Genomic DNA, 21,660 nt, shown 5'->3' with positions numbered 1-21,660 from the left:
GGATTCATAGCAGACACTTAGGACTGTAGTGTGAGAAGCAGACTGTTTCTGGAGGTGAGAAGGGAATGGTACCCCACTCCAGTATTCTTGCCTGGAGAATCCCATGGACAGAGGAGCCTGGTGGGCTGCAATGTGTGATGTTTCAAAGAATGGACAGGACTGAGCAATTAAACATGTGTGTATGTACTACAAAGTATTGGGTTGGCCAAAATGGTTATTCAAGTGTTTCCATAAGATGGTCCAGAAAAACCCAAATGGACTTTTTGGCCATCCTGATGCTTCCCCATGTGAGGAGTTTTCTAAAACACCGTGAAAGATGGCAGCTTAGCCACAACTTTATTAACTGTTCCTGCTACCTCCTGAGAACACGGTGCCACAGTTGGAGTCATTCAGTGTTCATGGAGATTAAATCTGCCTCAACAGAAGAAAGGATGTGCTAACTTTCCTTAAGGAAAGCTAGGGATGGCTGAGGCTGAGGAATGAGGTGGAATATTACAGAATAAAAGGATGTCTCATGCAAAGGGTCTCTTACGACCATCTTAGAGATGCTCGAATAGGCAGGCAGGGACTCATGACCAAGCTGATAAGAAATAACCCCGAACTGCAAAATGAAAGCTAAAATAAGGATGATGGGAGGGAAAAAGACAAAAAGAGGACTGCAGAATCAAGCTGTAGCAAAAACACACAGCCAAGCTGGCCGGCACAGCGTTCTGGAGCCAGGGACTCGGCAGGGTCCGCCTAACCTCCCACTCTGCGGTGTCTCTGATACTCTGGGGGAATTTCTCCTGCCTAATTATTTGACCACGTAACAGCGAGCTTCAGGTAAGAAGAAAAATTTATCCCATGTAGGCAAGATTCTGGCAGATGGAGAAGAGATTCCTTACTCCCAGAAATGCATCATCTTGTTTCTGTCGACCTAAAGAAAGTGCAATGTTTTCTCCTGGAAATGTAATCACGGAGGCTATTCCATCACACTTTAATTTCTACTTTCTCCCTAAAGAATTTTTTTTCCTACTTAGAGATGTTGCAGAATCCATTAGTTTGATATGATGCAGGTTGTTATAAGTAATATTTCTTCCTGCAATAACTAGATAGAAATGCTAAATTTAATATATTGGTTTTGGGAAAACCATTTTCCCATCTTCTCCAACTAATTGCACATTATAAAATGTTAATTATAACTGTAAATATAATGGCAAGGGGAATTCAGGGAACATATGCAATGCCTTTCAAAAGGAAATCAAAAATCTATTTGTGGCTGGTTTGTGTGTGTGTGTGTGGGGGTGTTTCTGTGATGTCTCTTTTCCAAGGTGAGTAAGAACCCCTCCAGGCTGCCTACAGTAGGTGTATAATGGAGACATCAAGAAGGAACCAAGAGCCATAAAGGGTAGATATGGGTGTTAGCTTAACATCCATCTCTTTGACACAGAATCAACTGGAGGAAATAGCAGGATATCTGTTTTCTTGATTTTTTCATATTCTCTACATACATTCTGATTGTGTTTATATGTCATCAAGGTACCACTAATTTCTTAATGTATTTTTAAGTATGGAGCTGCTAGAGTGACAGCATACTAATATTCTTTTTTTAAAGTTTTAATTGAGGCCTTCGCGTCTAGTTTGTGGAGTGGCCTCCCACTTTTTCTTATGCAGATGGGCTCTGTGGCCTAGCGCCCCGTGCCCACCGTCCGTGATCTCATGCCAAGGCCCTCGAGGGGTCGCCGCCAAGGTTTCCACCAGTCCTCAAGCAAGAGCATGGCAGCCATCCCCTCCAGAGGCTGGCTCGTGGCCACCCACGACTGCTACCGGCGCTGCCTGGGCTCCACTTCCCGTAACAGCTCCTGCGGAAGTGCCGAGTACCCCGGGGAAGCCATCCCCCACCACCCGGGTCTCCCCAAAGCAGACCCGGGACACTGGTGGGCTAGCTGCTTCTTCAGGAAGTCCACTCTCCCGTTCATGGCCCCAGTGCTGGAGTCCCCAGAGCACTCGGAGTCTGCCCAGGCCTCCACCTGCACGATCACATGTGACCTGGCTTGGGAAGCTGTGGGGAAGCAGCAGCCCAGCGGCCAGCCTGGCAAAGCCAACTGCAGGCCCCCGTCCTGAGTGACCACCACCAGCTGCCAGGCTTCCTTTTAAGGCGCTAGGCTCATCAGAGCCCTCTTCCTCCCCCTGCCCTGTACCCTCCCTTCACCTCTTCTCCCCAAGACCAAGCAGGCTACAGTCAAGGGAAGCAGTTCACTTTTTAATATTAAAACAGCAAAACACCAAAAAGGAAGTTGAGAGAATCCCACTGTCTGCTATCCGAGCCACAGGAACGCGCCTTCCTCACACCCCATGACCCTGTGCCTTGCACCAAGTGGACAATAAACTCCAGGAGTGAGCAAAAAAAAAAAAAGTTTTAATTGAAATACAATCAATCTACAGTGTACAGAACAGTCATTCAGTAAGTGTGTGCATATAAGTATATATACGCATATATCTGTAATTGGTATAAATAAGAAAACAAAGCCTAGAGTTGAAGTTTCTCATCTTTTATTCTGGGCCTGTTGCTTTTATTTCTCAGGTTTTGGCTATTTTTCTGCTTTTCCTCTGTTGACATTCACCCATCATAACAAACCATTGCTCACCTCTGTCTAAACCTAGTCCTTTGTTTAAATCTCTGCTTCTCCTGTTTCAGTTTTCCCTCTTTTTCCCAAACAGAGAACCCAGGAAGGAAGAGCAAGAGAGAGAAATGACACATTTCGGTCAGCAGCTTTCTCTGAGTTACACTTGCTAGATTCTGGCCTTTCATATCTGACTTAATATACCCCACTGAGGTCATTTTCAGTCTTGAAGTTTCTTCCCATTCTTTCAGAAAGTTAGAAGTTAATTTCTTCCTTTTAAAAAATTAATAGCAACTAATTGGGACCATGATAAAGGCAAAAAGGAGCTATATTATGAATGACTAATGTGGGTCTCTTTTGGGGAAAATGTATGGAAGAACTAAGGTGATGATGTATTTTTTCATTGTCCTTTTTATTATGAATTCCCACTGCAGAAAATTTGCATATGGGCCAACAGAATGTGACAAGAGAATATACTGCTCAAACAACCAGGTAGCTTAACTTAAGATTCAGTTAATTCAGTAGTAAACATCAGAGGAATGGGACTTCCTGGCGGTCCAATGGTCAAGACCCTGCCTTCCATTGAGGGGGGCATGGGTTCAATCTCGAGTCAGGGAACTAAGATCCCACATGCCCCGTGGTGCAGAGCAACAAATGCTGTTGGAAAACTTGAATACTTCTGTGCAAAAAGCCCCCCAAATCAGCAACAAAAACTGATCATACCTTGTACCATATGCAAAGATTAACTCAAAGTGGATCATAGACCTAAACAAACAAAAAAGTCAAAAGAATCAGTTGTGATGATTTTCATGGCAGGGGAGGCTGGAGTCGAAATAATGTTGGATTAAATATAGTACTCTTGCCTGGAAAATCCCATGGACGGAGGAGCCTGGTAGGCTGCAGTCCATGGGGTCGCTAAGAGTCAGACACGACTGAGCAACTTCACTTTCTCTTTTCACTTTCATGCATTGGAGAAGGAAATGGCAACCCACTCCAGTGTTCTTGCCTGGAGAATCCCAGGGACAGGGGAGCTTGATAGGCTGCTGTCTATGGGGTCGCACAGAGTTGGGCACGACTGAAGTGACTTAGCATAGCATAGCAAATATTGAGAAATCTGGTCTCTAACCTGGAATCTGATAAAACTGTGTGCCTTTGGAAATGAATTTCATTTCTCTTGCTGTCCGTGGAGCTGAGGACAGACTTGCAGACCCAGCCACCCGTCACTGCAGAAAACACCCCCAGGCCATCTTTGTTTCTGAGGGAGCCTGCTGGCTCCAGGTGAGTCTCAGGCCTGCCCAGGTTCAAGGGGAGCAGAAGCAGGTTCTGCCTCATCTACTAGAACGTTTACAATGGGAGATCCTCTTTCGGTCATTTTTAAAAAAATACATGCTTTCCACTTAAGCCTCCATTTTGAATGCTTAATCATTGCCTTGGAATATGCAATGTTTATTATCCTTTTAAAAAATGATTAGCACTGACTCAAATATTTTTTTGTTTATAACGTCTTGTAGGCTTTCTTTTTTATATATGTATTTAATTTATTTATGTATCTTAATCGCCCAGCTTGATGGAGATATAATTGACACATAACATTCGGTAAGTTAAAGGTGTGTAGCCTGTTGATTGGCTCATTTACATATTGCAAAATAATTATCAGCACAGCATTAACTAACACCTCCATCTTGTCACTTAATTACCATTTCTTTTTTGTAGTGAAAACATTTACCATCTACTTTCTTAGTGAAGTTCAAGTATACCGTGAAACGTTAACTATAATCACTATAGTGAAAGTGAAAGTCACTCAGTCGTGTCTGAGTCTTTGCAACCCCATGGACTATACAGTCCATGGAACTCTCCATGCTAGAGTCCTGGAGTGGATAGCTTTTCCCTTCTCCATTGGATCTTCCCAACCCAGGGATCAAACCAGGGTCTCCTGACTTGCAGGCAGATTCTTTACCAGCTGAGCTACCAGGGAAGCCCCTTCTGTACATTAGATGCCCAGGACTTTCAAATCTTATAACTGGAAGTTTGTCTACATTTACTTTTACTATTCATCTAAAATCCTGCTGAGACTATATTTTCAAACATAGAGTTTTTATATCTTAAGAGCTATAGGTCTGATAGACAAGTTACTCATACCAATGAAACATCTTTGCTTTTGAGCTGGTCTGCACAATTCTCTAAGGACTGCTGTGATTGAATTAAGCCCTAGCTAGCATCTATAGGCCAAATCTATGAGGATGTCTCTGGAGGGAAATCATTATATTTGCTTCCATAGTGAGAAATAAAAAGTGATAAAAATTTCCTGTGGGCCTCAGAGTGAAGATATTGCAATGGCAGACAGAGGCACGGGGTTGCTTAGGTTTGCTGTGGGCTCTCACCGGAGCCGAGTGGAGCTCTTGGCAGTGGTCCTGGCCCCTGTGGTTTCTGTCCTCAGCCGTCCCTCCCCAGTCTCAGTGGAGGCTGGTTAGGGGCCCACACAGCCCAGGTTCCAGCCCTTCATCACCCGACTTCCCAGACGCGTCCTCAGCCCAAGCCTCAGTTTCCTTGTGCGTAAAAAGGCCACGATGATAGAAGCCATGGAGAGGTTTATGTGTGGGTAAGCGACCACATAAAGCACTCGGCTCAATGTTGGGCATGAAGATTATGTGGGAGCTGCCTTTGTTACCAGTTTTATTTCATTAACACCATCCTTGGGTTTCTCAGTGACTCGCTCCTTGTGGAAGTTGTCCCAGCTCTCAGAATTCTCTACAGGGGGGTGACCCAGTGTTTCTGTTGGGCATCGTTTTTAAGGAGCAGCTCAGAGCAGAGACACTGAGATTCCAGTAGCTGCTATAAACCCAGACAGCTTCTTACACAGCTCATTTCTTACTCTACACACCTGGCTCCTGGTAGCATTGTTCTAGGGGTGAAAGTGATGGCTGAAACATCACTGCTCAGACTAGGGGTCAGCGCCTGGCCCACAGACTCTCATTGAGAGGTGCTCCCATCCTTAGATATCCTTTCCTGGAAATTTCAAGGTGTTGATACACACTTGTGAGAAGAAGCATCTGGACACACGTTTCTCATACTTCATCCTGCGATAAGATGACCAGACACAGGATGACCTGTACCCTTTGGGTTAGTTGTGCCAACACTGGTTCAGAGCAACTCAGAGAAGCGTGATGTACATGGCTGCCCTGGGTGAGTTTGGAAGCGGTTTCTGACCATCTTCTCTTCCTGACTTCAGAGCAATGTCACTTACCTTGTCCCCTGTGGAGTGACTCCCACTCTGGCTTCTAATCAGTCTTGGCTCCAGGATGTGTTCTAAGCAAGGGGGAGGTGAGTTGGGGGAGGGGGTGTCTCTGCCTCCCCGCTTTGACATCTAAGGACCCTTATCACACCCTGAGCTGACTGCCCGACCATGGGAGGTTTTGGTTGACTCGGTTGTCAAGCCTCATCCCCTGTATTGTGTACTGCAGCTGATATTTTGAACTTAGAACAGGCCTTTGTATTAATGAGCAAAACACTTTCTGACCTATGAGATGTCACTGGTCCTGATTTCTCTTCCTCGTCATCACCCCTCCCAGCCAGGCTTTCATAGCACTTTGCTGAACTTGGACTAGACCTGGATATGCACACAACCCCTCCCAGTCCTTCCAAAGCCTTGTCGTCTTCCAGGACCCTGCTTTACACGCAGAAAATAAATAAAAACGTACTTCCGTATAACCACCGTATGGAAACTTTTGCAAAAGATAAGCTATTATTCTCATTGTGAAATAATTCACGTTGGGGGGAGGGGGGAAGAAAACAAACACTTAATCTGGACATTTCTTGAGATAGCAAGTTAGCCTGTGGCTGTGTTCAGACTGATTTAAGAGCATCACTTTAGTCCACGACTCATGATTATTTTCTGCTAATAAATGAGAGCTTCCTCACTTGGATCTCTGCAGAATCACCTCTTTCAGTGGAGTTAATTGCCAGGTCCCCCACAGGGCCTGCAAGGACCACAGAGCCTGAGTCTCTGACCCTATCTCCCACCCCTTTCAGTCTCCCTCACTTGTTGGAGCCCCAGGTTTCTCTCTCTATCTTGAACACACCGTGTTCGTTTCCTCCTCAGACCCTTTGTGCTTGCCATGGGCCTGCCTGAACTTGCCCTTCCTCCAAGCTTTGATTACGGATTCACTCCCATCATTCCGCATAGGATCCTAGGCCAACAACCCTCCAGGGGCTTCCCCTGGGCCCCCATTAATGCCAGCTCCCCACCGCTCAGACTCCATTCCACTCCCTCTCAAATCCAAGCCGTAATCCCAATACCCTTTTTTTTTTCACGGAACTTTCCCCTAAGTTCCATTTGTCTTGTTTACTTCCAGGCCCTCACAGAGGGCACCTGCTTTCCTGGTGTCCTCTTTAACTACTCTCAAGAGGGTTCCAGTTTAAATATGAAATTATACTGGTATCATATGTATCACTTCTAGAAATGACATTTATTTATTTTTCTGTATCCTCTGTAGATGTCTCCTCACTAGAACATAGGAACAGGAGAGGAAAAAATTACCTTTGTGCCAGGTAATTATTTAGGCACCAGCGAGGCAAGAGTGAATGCAAACTGTGAGAACACAATCAGTTACTTTTTGACGGAAGCAGTTAAATGAGATGCGTGACCGGTTCCACATCAAGTGTTTGTACGTAGACATATAAACAAACGTAAGTGAAGGTTTTGGATCAGGTTTATTTTACAGTTATGCGATCTCCTGCTTCAAATCATATATGAATAGGGATTATCTCAGTCATTTGGAGGAATGAGATTGCAAAGAAATTGTCAAAAATTCATTGGAAAAAAACCTTGCTTGGAAATGTTGCTTCAGCTACATTGCATGAACCTTTTTAAAGAAGTCAGAGATTTCTCCATGAGTAGCTGGAGTCTTCTGGATCTTTGTCAATTTTTCCTTTTCAACATCTGGCCTTGGTTCATGACAGCTTATTCCAGATAATTTAGGCAATATTCTTGCACATAGCCATAATGCCCACTTTTGTCTCTTTTCCAGCAAATAAAATATATGGGAGACATCACAGTCAAGAAAATAAGCAGAACACCTGTGTCTGGAGAGTATAAGGAAAAGATAAATAATTTTATCAAGTAAAAAAAGTCTCCAGTTTTTATTCAAAATTATACCAGAATCTTTCAGGTATTTTCCACTTGGTTTCTGAGTTTGGGGAACTTGAATCCCTTGAGAAAGACAGCCTCTACTGTTGCAGGGTCTGGGACAGCGGAGCAGACTGGTCTCTGTCACTAATCTGTGCACCGCAGTTTACACTCTTTATATTAGCAGGAAACACAGAAATGTCAGGAGACAGAGTGCAGTGCACGCTTAGCATTTATAAGCTCAGCTCAGCTCAGGCGCGCAGTCGTGTCCGACTCTTTGCAACCCCATGAATCACAGCATGCCAGGCCTCCCTGTCCATCACCAACTCCCGGAGTTCACTCAGACTCACGTCCATCGAGTCAGTGATGCCATCCAGCCATCTCATCCTCTGTTGTCCCCTTCTCCTCCTGCCCCCAATCCCTCCCAGCATAGAGTCTTTTCCAATGAGTAAGCTCTTCACATCAGGTGGCCATATGGGAGGAGTTTATTGATCCGCAGACAGGACGGCAACACTGGGGTCGCTGCTTGCTCTTGCACGTGGATGAAGTTAAGAACAGATTTTGCTTTGAGAAGATAATTCTTGGGGGGAGGGTGTAGCTGAGGTTGTGTCTTAACCCTCTCCCATCCCTTTGACTTGGAAGCTCCAAGCAGCACATCTGCTTCACTTCCTGTGAAAATGTGGTCAGTAGCAAAGACCATTTGTTTTCAGTGTGTGTAAAACTGATAAAACAAAGATTGACCCAGAGAACTATTTAAACCTGCATTTGTGTCTTTCCTACCACAAAGATGATTTATTCATTTCTACATGCTAGACCCAACATCGAATGAATACTTCAGCAGCTGATGTTGTGAACCGCAGAAGACCATGGTGCTCCAACCCTACAAGTCAGAACTGTCCAGAGAAGTGGCAAAATCATATGCATGTTTAAAAGCAGTCTAGAACTGGGAGCGTGGGGAAACCCAGCTGAACTTCATTCCAGTAAGAGTCCAACCCTTCCTAGCAGAGACTGGGGGCACGTTCATCCCTGGCACACTTCTCTTTGCTCAGTGCGTGTGGGATGTTGCAGCCCCCTGTCTTTTAAACTTCTGCTGACTACAAGTTGGCACTTGCCATCTGCCTCTACAAGAATTAAATCATGAGCTGCTACAGCCTCTGACCTTCAACACCCCCAGGAAGGAGTCCAGGGTGGAGGTCAGGAATGAGGCCCTCTGCATTCTGGGAAAAACTGGCAGGTCTTCAGATAGATATTGCCAGGAGAAGATTTTATGAGCCCAATTCTTGCATCTCTCTATGTCTAGAAAAGCACTAAAATCATTAATGGGGACATCAGCTCCTCATGACTAGTAGCCAGCCTCTGCCCTTTCACTAAAATAAAATTTGCAACTGACCTTCACCCTGCCTCTGTGGAGCAGTCTCTCAGAGCTATCCGAAATGCTGTCTCCCAGGCTATAGTCCTCATTTTGCCCCCAAGAAAGCTAAACTGACAGCTCTCACATTGTGCGTTTTCTTAGTCAACTTTTCATCATCCACATGTTGGCCAACGAATTGATGCTTTTGAATTGTGGTGTTGGAGAAGACTCTTGAGAGTCCCTTGGACAGCAAGGACATCAAACCAGACAATCCTAAAGGAGATCAACCGTGATTGGAAGGGCCAATGCTGAAAGTTCCAATTCTTTGGCCACCTGATGCAAAGAACTGACTCATTGAAAAAGACCCTGATGCTGGGAAAGATTGAGGGCAGGAGGAGAAGTGGGTGGCAGAGGATGAGATAGCTGGGTGGCATCACTGACTTGATGGACATGAGTTTGAGAAAACTCTGAGAGATAGTGAAGGACAGGGAAGCCCGGCATGCTGCAGTCTATGGGGTCGCAAAGAGTAGGAGATGACTGAACAGTAACAACAAACGTGGGCTGAGAAGATGGTTTGGAAGTCTGAGAATTCCCAGTATGGAGAGATCCACATCTATACATCACATCCTTCTCATGGGACCTTCGTGGGTGTGTGGTAGCAGCGTCAAGGCAGAGGGCAGATCACAAGGCTGAGTAAGCACTCCTGATGTGCAGTGCCTGGCAGCTTGACCTAGTATGTGCCTGGTCCTCCTGGAGGTCTGGGGATGTGCAGGAAGGCTGAGGGAGATTCCTAGGGCACAGTAACTTCTGCCTGGAGGCAAAGCAGCAGCAAATCAAACCCTGCTCCTTTTGTAGCAGGACGGGGAAAGATCGCCAAACGCTCAGGAAGTGGCTGCTGGCTTGTAAAGCTTGGAATTTCAGAATCTCTCCAATTCTCAGGTGCTAAACTTTGCTGAAGGGGCTTCCCCAATGGCTCAGTGGGTAAAGAATCAGGCTACAATGCAGGAGACACAGGAGATGCAGTTTTGATCCTTGGATCAGAAAGATCCCCTGGAGAAGGAAATGGCAACCTACCTTAGTATTCTTGTCTGAAAACTCTCATGGACAGGAGCCTGGCAGGCTATAGTCCAAAGGGTTGCAAAGAGTTGGACATGACTGAGCTACTAAGCACATACAAGGCTTGCTGAAGGGACAGTCTTGACCCTGCCCTCCAGGTCTGTGAAGCCAGGGGTGGGATGAGTCTAATTCAAGCTGCAACACAGCCCAGACTCCGCGCAACACAGATATGTTTGACTCAGCATCCCCCCCTTTCCAGGGGAAAGCACTGTATTTTGTTGTTGTTCAGTCGCTAAGTCGTGTCCAACTCTTTGTGACTCCACGGATTGCAGCATGCCAGACCCCTCTGTTCTTCACTATCTCCTAGACTTCACTCAAATTCATGTCCATTGAATCAGTGGTGCTATCTAACCATCTCATCTGCTGTTGCTCCCTTCTCCTCCTGCCCTCAATCTTTCCCAGACTGATAGCATAGTCACAAGAAGAATTTTTCAATTCTTTTAGCATAGTCGATGAAGCAGAAGTAGATGTTTTCCTGGAATTCCTTTGATCCAGCAGATGTTGGCAATTTGATCTCTGGTTCCTCTACCTTTTCGAAACCCAGCTTGTACATCTGAAAGTTCTCCGTTCATGTACTGTTGAAGCCTATCTTGCTGACAAAGCATGACTTCAAAGGTCCATATAGTCAAAGCTATGGTTTTTCCAGTAGACATGAATTTGACCAAACTCTGAGAGTTAGTGAAGAACAGGGAGGCCTGGCCTGCTGCCATCCATGTAGTTGCAAAGAGTCAGATGTGACTTAGAGACTGTACAATAACAACAACAACATAATGAAATTCATACACAACTAAAGCAGTGCTGAGAAGGATATTTATAGCTTTGTACATGCAGATAATTGATTTTCCATTTCCCCCCTTTCTAACAAACTTCCATGTTTAGAAGCTAGGAACAGAAGGGCATCTTCAAGTCAAAGTAAACAGAAGAGAGAAATTAAGAGCAGAAATCAATGAAAGAAAAACTAGACCAAAAAAACAGTAAAATCAATGAAAGAAAAACTAGACAAAAAAACAGTAAAATCAAAGTGGACATATTGATAAATATTTACAAAATTAATAAAAAGTGGATCATATTTTCTTGCCTCTTTGCTTGTCTCTTTAATGTTTAAAGTTTCACTTTGTACATTCTGTGTAAAAGAATAATTGAGAAGTCCATAATAAATGTGCTAACATATACAATAGAAAAAGTGGACAATATACATAAGCAGATGAGAAATTTTAGCAGAGAAGTGAAAGCCATAAAAATAAATGATGGAAATTCCAAAGTTGAAATGAGACATAGTGGTTTAATATTTGAATGCACTTAATAACAGAGCTTCAGAACATATAAAACAATCACCAAGTCAAAATAAATAGAAGAGAGAAATTAAGAGCAGAAATCAACAAAAGAAAAACTAGACAAAAAACAGTAAAATCAAAGTGTACATGTTGAAAAAGATTTACAAAATTAATAAGCTTCATTTTGAAAGTGAAAGTGAAGTTGCTCAGTCGTGTCTGACTCTTTGGGACCCCATGGACTGTAGCCTACCAGGCTCATCTGTCTGTGGGATTTTCCAGGCAATAGTACTGGAGTGGATTGCCATTTCCTTCTCCAGGGGATCTTCCCAACCCAGGGATTGAACCCAGGTCTCCCGCATTGTAGAAGACTGCTTTACTGTCTGAGCCACCAGGGAAGTCCTTCATTTTAGATTAATCAAGCTTCATTTTAGATTAATCAATAAAAAGTGAATAAAACACAAATAACCAGTATGAGAAAGTTTAAAGGAATGAATATGGAATAAAGATATGAAATATGAAATAAAGATAAAAATGAAATATTGTGAATAACATGTGCAATAAAGTCAATAATATAAATGGATAAATTTGACTAAACTGAACACAAGAAGACATAGGAAATCTGAAATTATATATACATATATACTTACATTTTTTATATTGACCATGACTATTCCTTTGAGATGGCTGGATGGCATCACTGACTCGATGCACCTGAGTCTGAGTGAACTCAAGGAGTTGGTGACGGACAGGGAGGCCAGTGTGCTGCGATTCATGGGGTCGCAAAGAGTCGGACACAACTGAGCGACTGAACTGAACTGATTCCTTGGAAGGACTGATGCTGAAGCTGAAGCTCCAATACTTTGGCCACCTGATGCAAAAAGCTGACTCACTGGGAAAGATCCTGATGCTGGGAAAGACTGAAGGCAAAAGGAGAAGGGGGCAGCCAGGGATGAGATGGTTAGAAAGCATCACGGACTCAACGGACATGAATCTGAGCCAACTCCAGGCAATTGTAGAGGACAGAGGAGCCTGGCGTGCTGCCATGGGGTCACAAAGAGTCAGACACGATTTAGTGACTGAACAACAAAAACAATTTACACTTTTTAAAGAGCTATATCATCAAAGACAGCTTGAATGCAGGATGATGTCAGTAGCGAGTTCCATCAAACCATTTAAAGAAAAATATTATCAATATTGCACATTTGTTTTTCCAGAAATGAGAGGAGAAGGAAGTACTCAATAGTTTTATGAGGTTGGCATAACCACGAGGCCAGAAACCCGACATGACATTACTAGAAAAGAAAATTACAGATTAAAATCCTTCACGAACATGATGATATAAACAGGACAGCAGTTTTTAGAAACTATTTTATTGATGTATAGGTGAAAATTTACACTGTTGCATTAATTCCTGCCGTACAGCAAATAAGAGAAGGGGACGACAGAGGATGAGATGGCTGGATGGCATCACTGACTCGATGGACGTGAGTCTGAGTGAACTCTGGGAGTTGGTGATGGACAGGGAGGCCTGGCATGCTGCGATTCATGGGGTCGAAAAGAGTCGGACACGACTGAGCGACTGAACTGAACTGACTGATGCATACATAGATTTCCCTGTGCCTTACACCAGGACCTTGCTTCCACCCATTCTATGTAGAATAGTTTGTATCTGCGAACCCCCATCTCCTACTCCATCCGTCCCCAGTACCCGCTTGGGAACCACGAGTCTCTTCTCTGTGTGTATGAGTCTGCTTCTGTCTCATAGCTAGCTTCATTTGCATCACATTTACGTTCCACATGTAAGGACAGCAGGGTTTTTTGTTGGTGTTGTTATCAATTTATGGGAAGAAGATCTTTTCTGGGTATGGTAAGTTTCTACATTTTTATGTTTTGATATTTGTAGTTATATGATGTATACAGTTGCCACACTCAATGAATGATCTACTAAAGATGTGTGCAGTTTATTATAAGAAACTTACACCTTGGTAAAAACAAAATGAAGCAATTGTGAAGATGATGTAATTTCCATCAGTGAGAAATGCTGGTAGAGTCTTTATGAACACATGTCACTTAGTAATAATATGTGTGAACTGCTTTATTAAATGCTTTAACCTTGATGCTCTAATTTAATTCTCATAATAAATATACATTATGTTTGTGATGTTATTCCCAAACTCAGGAAGATAATTGGTTTATTCTAGGCTTTCAAAAGTGAGTGTACAGCAAAATTGTGACAGAAACTCAAGTTTTTCCCTCAGCTTTCACTTTTCCACAAAACAATACTCTACTGTTACACTGTTCTTACCTCGGAACACTCCTGCTGTAGCAACGTTCGCTGTGGAGGGCTCCGAAATACCTGCTTTGTTCTGAACCTCTGAACTTTCTTGGCTCAAATTTGAAATGACAGCCTTTAATGCAGAATTATAATTTTATAGCAATCATGCATTCTGACTTCTGATTCACTCAATTATCTGAATTGAACTATTTTCTTTGTCTTCACTGCTGGACTTTGAAGCGCCACTAGAAACCCATCTACCCCTTTGCCCAGTCTGGGGTAGGTACTTCCACATGCTCCCAAAATATCATAAGATCTCCCCCACCATAATATTTATTACGTAATGCTGTGTTTTTTTGTTTATATGTCTGCTTCTATGCAGCACTGATCTCAGAGATTTCCTGCTTGTGGGAGAAATTGTTTCTTAATCATCTTGAGTCCTAGGGCTTATTATAGTGTGGGACACTCACAATCAGTCAATAAATGCTTACTGAACGGCTAAACCAATGGGTAAAATGCCTTAGGAGAAGCGGTCATCTCTCCGGTCTGTCGTAACTCACCACAACTACATTGATACATTGATTAATAATTTGTCTGGAAATTAAAGTGATATTTTCATTGTGCTGTTAAGTGCAGCGTTGTTCAACGTGTTTGCTTATCTGCCAACATACAGCCCAGGGCAGAGATTGTGTTCAGCTTTGCTGTAGGATTTACAGCAGTTTAGGGTATTATTGGAACATGGTAATTGTTCACTTTCTTGGGTGAATAAATACATTTTTATGTTGATTATGTAACTTACATACAGTTTTACAAATATTATATATATTGTTCATACATTATATGCACATACATAAATTTAAACTTATCCACACTTTTCTTCATTGATTGTGATTTTTCTCACTTGTTTAATAATATCTTTTCTCCCTCAAGGCACTGTCTTAATGTTTTGGTAAGATTTGAGGGTTTGATTTTTACATATTGATACTTAATTCATTAATTTTTTTTCTATTGGTGGTGTGACGTAGGTATCAGCTTTTTAATGTATGCATAAACAGTTTTCCCAGCTCCATTTATTGAGTAGCTTAGCTTTTCTCCTTTGATTTGTAACATCCTTTATCAATGTTCTATAATTAGCAATTATTCTCCATTATGTATGTTGGTAATGATATCAGTGTTTTCATTACTACAGTTTTATAAGTCTTGATATGTAGTAAGAAGGGTTTTCCTCATAGCTCAGTTGGTAAAGAATCTGCCTGCAATGCAGGAGACCCCAGTTCAATTCCTGGGTTGGGAAGATCCCCTGGAGAAGGGATAGGCTACCCATTCCAGTGTTCTTGGGCTTCCCTTGTGGCTCAGCTGGTAAAGAATCTGCCTGCAATGTGGGAGACCTGGGTTTGATCCCTGGGTTGGGAAGATCCCCTGGAGAAGGGCAAGGCCACCCACTCCAATATTCTGGCCTGGAGAATTCCACGGACTGTACAGTTGCAAAGAGTCGACAGGACTGAGCGACTTTCACTTTCACCTAGTAAGGGGTTTTTTGTCCCTTTTCTTTTTTCTTCTTGATCTTTCCTCCTAGAGGTTTTTAAAAAGAAAATTTCTCTTTTGCTGAAGCTCGTTTGTTTCTTTTTTTTTTCCCACTTTAATAGTTTCAAGTCTATATGTCTGCCTTATTTTTAAAAAGCTTATTAAAGGCTTAATCTAAGCTTTTAAGTTCTTAAGACATTTACTTTGAATCTTTTCTTTATGGTTGCACATATTTCCCTTTTTCCATTCCACCGTAAATGACTATCATGTGGTATGCTTTTCGCCATTCAGTTCCAAATACATCATGGTTTCCTGTGTGAACACCTTATTACCTCAAGTTATTTAAGAGAGTCCACATAAGCCTGTACTTGGTGCTGATTTCTCATTACTTGAAGCTTTGCTCTGAGAATCTGATCTGAATGTGTATCAGATACCTTACACTCCAATGGGAAACAGATGCGACTCTCAAGTGGGTAATTGAGGAAAGTTTAATGAGGAGGCTATTTATAAAAGTGCAAGCAAGGCCACAGGAAACCAAGAGCAACAGTTGGAACACTGGAAACCTAGCAAGATGGGGGAGCCATTAGCATCCTCAGGACTGAAGTTTAAGGAGAGCAAAGTTGACCAGAAATCAGATAGTAGCTGTTGTTGTAGCAGAGGGTTTCCTGACAAGGGCTGTGGTCAGGTAGAGAAACTCACTTCAACCTATAATAAAGTACTGACCCATCACAGAGGAATCCAGGAAATAAGTAATCTCACTCTGTTCCCCAATCCAATCCTTCCCATTCATGTGAACCAACCAGAAGCCAGTGGCAAGTGAGCCATGGATCAAGTCCATCCAGTTCAGCCTCCCAGGGTACGAGGCAGATTGAAGAAAGCCAGAGAGTGGGTTTGGATGGCATAATGAAAGTGTCCAGCACAGTCCATCCTTTCTGTCCCCTCTGAACCTTCAGTTATCCATCAGTCATTCAAGTGAAATAAATGCTCTCTCAACACCGGGGAAAACAAAGCTCCATGAGCCTCCACGTCTATTAAGGTGTGAAGTCAATATTCCAAAACTAAAAGTTTACCACCTCAAACTGCCCACCATCAATGGCATGCCTTTTCCTGATCTACAAAATCATCACTTTGGACATTAGTAGTAGTAACCAATTATCCTTCAGAAATGACATATAACAGAACAGGAACAAGTTAATTGCACAGGAAACTGGGTCATTAGCTCACCTGGCACCTGTGCCCATTTCTGTCTACAGCTTCGCCCTCAGCACACACCTGTGGCCTCACGAGGGTTCACTATGAAAAGTTAACAAAGGGGAATGTCCGGTTTGCAGATAGATTTGCATCATGAACCCAAATGTACTACCATTCCACCTGGAGATGGTAGATTGGAAAAAAACAGTGACAATGGGCAATCCGTTGCCTTGTGGTCAAGCACAGTAGGGTCAGTAGGAAGCCAGGAACTGCTCACCAAGGTGAGGGTTGTTACTGGCAGAAGGCACGGCTTCAATCCCAAACCCAAGGGATTATGTAGTGATTCTTTCATTGGGATTTTTCAGTTGCTATAAAGTATATTATCTGCCTCACACATAGGAAATACACTTCATGGGAATGAAGGGTATCCCAGATACCCTTGCATGTCTTGACACACAGATTATGTGAAAAGACAGCTTGGACTACTTCCTGGATATCACATGGGAGTCTAAGCAGTAGATTTTCTTGTTCTTTACTCTCTCTCTGCACCCTACCCCCCAAACTGGCCATCTTATGGATTACTCAGTAATCATGTTATAGGATCATGCTTTCATATCCTAGCTTTCAACAAGCAAAAAGTCCATCAACAGTGTGTCTATTCCTTTGAATTGGGTGCTACAAAGTGTCACTATATATCTTCAGCTTACAGGGGATATTTTGACATATCTCATCTCTAGACACTTTATCAGTATGATAGGTCTCCAAGCTCTTGTGGGCTCATCTCTTACCCTCTCACCAGATCCACTTAGCACAATGTCATCAACGTGATGCAGTACTGGTTGAGATACGAAGACATTCAATTCCCTCTGGTGTATCCTAGGACCCAAACAGGAGAGTTGGCTCAGGTAGGTGTGCTGATGCTCCTGCCACGTGAGAATGAGTTGTTTCTGAGGACCTTTACCGATAGAAATGGAGAAAATTACGTGCCAGGTCAGCCGCTGTATACTCGGTAGTAGAGCGATGTTGATTTGTCTCAGTAAAGCTACCACATGTTCAGTTCAGGTCAGTCGCTCAGTCGTGTCTGACTCTTTGTGACCCCATGGACTGCAGCACGCCAGGCCTCCCTGTCCATTACTAACTCCCGGAGTTTACTCAAACTCATGTCCATTGAGTCGGTGATGCCACCCAACCATCTCATCCTCTGTCGTCCCCTTTTCCTCCTGCCCTCAGTCTTTCCCAGCATCAGGGTCTTTTCCAATGAGTCAGTTCTTTGTATCAGGTGGCCAAAGTATTGGAGCTTCAGCTTCAGCATCAGTCCTTCCAATGAATATTCAGGACTGATCTCCTTTAGGATGGACTGGTTGGATCTCCTTGCAGTCCAAGGGACTCTCAAGAGTCTTCTCCAACACCACAGTTCAAAAGCATCAATTCTTCAGCACTCAGCTTTCTTTATAGTCCAACTCTCACATCCATACATGACTACTGGGAAAACCACAGCTTGGACTAGATGGACCTTTGTTGGCAAAGTAATGTCTGCTTTGTAATATGCTGTCTAGGTTGGTCATAGCTTTTCTTCCAAGGAGCAAGCGTCTTTTAATTTCGTGGCTGCAATCACCATCTGCAGTGATTTTGGAGCCCTCAAAAATAAAGTCTGTCACTATGGGACCCCAGAAATGATGGACATCACCACCCAATTAAGTGTGCGACAACCCCCAGTCTGCTAAGGCTCGTCTGGGTTTGGCGCCCTTCACACAGGTGAGGCAGGTGTGGTTCCTTCCACTCTGCAGGCTCTTGTGCCTGAAGCCCCTGGGCACATACTGTCACGCGTGGTTTACCATGCTGGCCACAGGGAGCCAGTTCCTGGCGCTTCCTGCTGGCTTTTTCTACCTTTACAGCTGTCACCCCCACAGGCCAGGGGATCTGCGTGGGGTTCTGACAGTAGTCAGGCTCACCCGCTCTCAGCACGTCTCCAGGGCTGGGGAACTAACCACCCAACGTGCTCACTGTTCCACTGACTCCCTGTGATATAGAGTGAGACTGAGACTACCATTGCCTGACCTCCGTAAGCCCTCCCAGGACTTATCGTAGCTTTCTTGTTTTAAAATAAAGCTTTTCTGATAATCAGTGCAGCTGTTGCTGCTGCTGCTAAGTTGCTTCAGTCGTGTCCGACTCTGTGCGACCCCATAGACAGCGGCCCACCAGGCTCCCCCGTCCCTGGGATTCTCCAGGCAAGAACACTGGAGTGGGTTGCCATTTCCTTCTCCAATGCATGAAAGTGAAAAGTGAAAGTGAAGTCGCTCAGTCGTGTCCGACCCTCAGTGACCAGTGCAGAGCCAGACTCTAATACTCTTCAGAGAATTCCTTGTCTTCCCCCTTGGCCAGTGAGTAGTCATCCTTGCAAAGTGGTTCCAGGTTTCTTAGAAATAATTTACCGTGTATTCCCCATGACCGCACATGAGTTTGGGGCCAAGAAAGATAATAAAACACCTATCACACCTGGGTTGAGTGGCTTTGATGGAACATTGGCAGGGCAACCGACTCCAGTATTGTTGCCTGGAGAGTCCCATGGACAGAGGAGCCTGGTCCATGGGGTCACAAAGAGTTGGACATGACTGAAGCCATGATGATGTTCCCAGCCTTGCTCTTTCCGGCCCTCAAGGTTTCTATTTCTGGTGGGTTCATTCCCTGCCCCAAATGGCAGGGCTTCAGGCCATTGTGAACACAGGTGAACAAGGAGAGAGGTGGAAGGGCTGGAGCTGGAAGGAGGAAGACAGGACACCTGGGGGTGTCAGAGTTGAATCCAGTGGGCAGGGAGTGTCATTTTGTTTGCTTGGCATACAGGAGTGCGATGGAGAGGGCTATGGGGATAGGATGGGGGAGAATCTTGGAGAAGATAAAAAGGGATGTGAGAAGCACTCTTAGGGTTTAGAAGTTAGATTACCTTTAGCTGGCTTCTTGGGTGGTGCTAGTGGTAAAGAACCCGCCTGCCAGTGCAGGAGATGCAAAAGACGCGGTTCAATCCTTGGGTCAGGAAAATCCCCTGGAGAAGAAAATGACAACCCACTCCAATATTCTTGCCTGGGAAATCCCATGGACAGAGGAGCCCAGCAGGCTACAACCCAAGGGATCTCAGAGAGTTGGACATGACTTAGCCACTACACCTCCTCTTCCTAGGTTTAGCAGTCTTTGAGAGTTACCAGTGAGGATGGAAATGAATTCTTCTCTAATTAATTTCCCTCCTGTTTGTACAATGCTTTTTAAAAATCTGTGGTAGAGTTCTCCAGTGTGAACCACATGGGTCATGGCTTCAATAGCAACCCTAAGTGATGACTCCCGGGTCCTCGCTGAAAGAGGTTCCTAGCTGGGGGAGAGGGAAGGCTGGAGGCCACGACCCTGAGTGGAGGAAGGCACTGCAGCATCACCGGGGCAGGCGAAGTCGCAGCAAGGATGCTGGATGCCGGTCACACTCTGTCTCAGCTATGCTCACAGCCTGTCCTCCTCTTCACCTCTTTCTGCCAAAGAGCAGAGAGGAACATCTCCACTTTTGCTCTCTGAATTGATCCAGAGAAGGTGGCACTGCCAGGCTTGTGGCTCTGTAGAGCCTTGAGGGGGTCGCCAGGAGGCCCCACCTGGATCAGAGGTGAGGGCTCAGGTGACCTTTGGGAGTTGGGAGGGAGAGAAAGACAGAGACCAAGGAGGGCTTTCTCTAAGCATTCTGATGTAGGGCTGGGGCGTTCTGATCTCAAGCATTTACGAAGACACTAGACGACCTCCCGTCAGGCAGGTGGGGATCAAAGTCTCGCTCCGAAGGTATTTGGCTGGTTCCCCAGAAAACACCTGATCTCCCATGATTTAGTTCAGTGAGTTTCCTGAAGGAGGGGCTCCTGTCTCGCCACCTCTTCTTAGCATCCAGCATGTGTTTAATTTTCAACCTGTCCAGTGAGTGATTGAATTAAGCATGTGACCTTTGCCGAGACACTGCATTTAGAGATAAGGAACCAGGTCTTCATCTTGGCCTTCCTCCTACCTTTGTGTCCTTGAGAAACGACTTCTGTCTGAGTCTCAGCTCCCCGTGTGTAACTCACTTGCAGAGGGAAAGCCAAATTCTACTGAATGCCAGGCCTCTGTTACAGATGCATGTGTCTGAAAGGAAGAAGTAACTATGAATGAGAAATCCACCTTTCTCCTTTTAGTGCTTTAGATCTTTTTTTTTTTTTTTTAATCACTGAGTCGTATACAACTCTGTGTGACCCCGTGGACTGTAGCCCGTCAGGCTCCTCTGTCCATGGGATTCTCCAGACAAGAATACTGGAGTGGGCTGCCATTTCCTTCTCCAGGAAATCTTCCCAACCCAGGGATGGAACCTGGGTCTCCTGCATGGGAGGCGGACTCTTGACCATCTGAGCCACTAGAGGGTAAAGTAAATTTCTTATGGGAGGACACCTAGAGATTTGCTAATGACCCTCAAGGCAGAGTTAGAATAGTAACCGAGTGTCTGAGCTGTGGGTACATCATGTCTGGAGAGCCCGTCCACTCAACTTATACCCTGCACGGCGGCTGGCGTGGTGGATGAGGAGGCCATCTCTTGGTGTAACAGACCAGGGGTGTGGCCTGGTTGGTTTCATGTTGAAATTCCCCAATTCTCCCTGACCACCCTCCTTGGAGGGTGCTAGATGTTTGTGAAATGATCAGATAGAAGAATGACCCATACGTTCTAACTCATGAAAGTTGTCTCAGTCAGGGATGTTTATTGTTTTGCTTTCTGGGTATGTACACATGCAGGCTCAGGCACGTCTGACTCTGTGATCCCATAGACTGTAGCCCATCAGGTTCCTCTGTCCATGGAATGTTCCTGGATTTCTGAGTGAAGTGAAAGTGAAAGTCGCTCAGTCATGTCTGACTCTTTGTAACCCCATGGACTATCCAGTCCATGGAATTCTCCAGGTTAGAATACTGGAGTGGGTAGCCTTTCACTTTTCCAGGGGATCTTCCCAATTCAAGGATCGAACCCAGGTCTCCCGCATTGCAGGCAGATTCTTTACCAGCTGAGCCACCAGGGAAGCCCAAGAATACTGGTGTGGGTAGCCTATCCCATCTCCAGTGGATCTTTTCGATCCAGGAATTGAACTGGGGTCTCTTGCATTGCAGGTGGATTCTTTACCAACTGAGTTCTCAGGGAAGCCCAGATTTCTGGGAGATGC

General features: G+C 44.5%; 1 pseudogene across 1 annotated transcript; it reads left to right on the top strand.

Moving 5' to 3' along the window:
* Positions 1–1,674: 1,674 nt before the first annotated feature.
* Positions 1,675–2,395, top strand: LOC147373406 (pancreatic progenitor cell differentiation and proliferation factor pseudogene; annotated as a pseudogene). The gene has a single exon (XR_015163044.1). The product of XR_015163044.1 is annotated as a pancreatic progenitor cell differentiation and proliferation factor pseudogene (transcript).
* Positions 2,396–21,660: the final 19,265 nt, after the last annotated feature.

This window comes from Bos grunniens, chromosome 4, assembly GCF_055505025.1.
Source record: "Bos grunniens cultivar Pamir isolate PY7600 chromosome 4, Bosgru_T2T1.0, whole genome shotgun sequence".
In the NCBI taxonomy this organism is placed as follows: Eukaryota; Metazoa; Chordata; class Mammalia; order Artiodactyla; family Bovidae; genus Bos; species Bos grunniens.
This window is presented reverse-complemented; position numbering and strand designations above follow the sequence as displayed.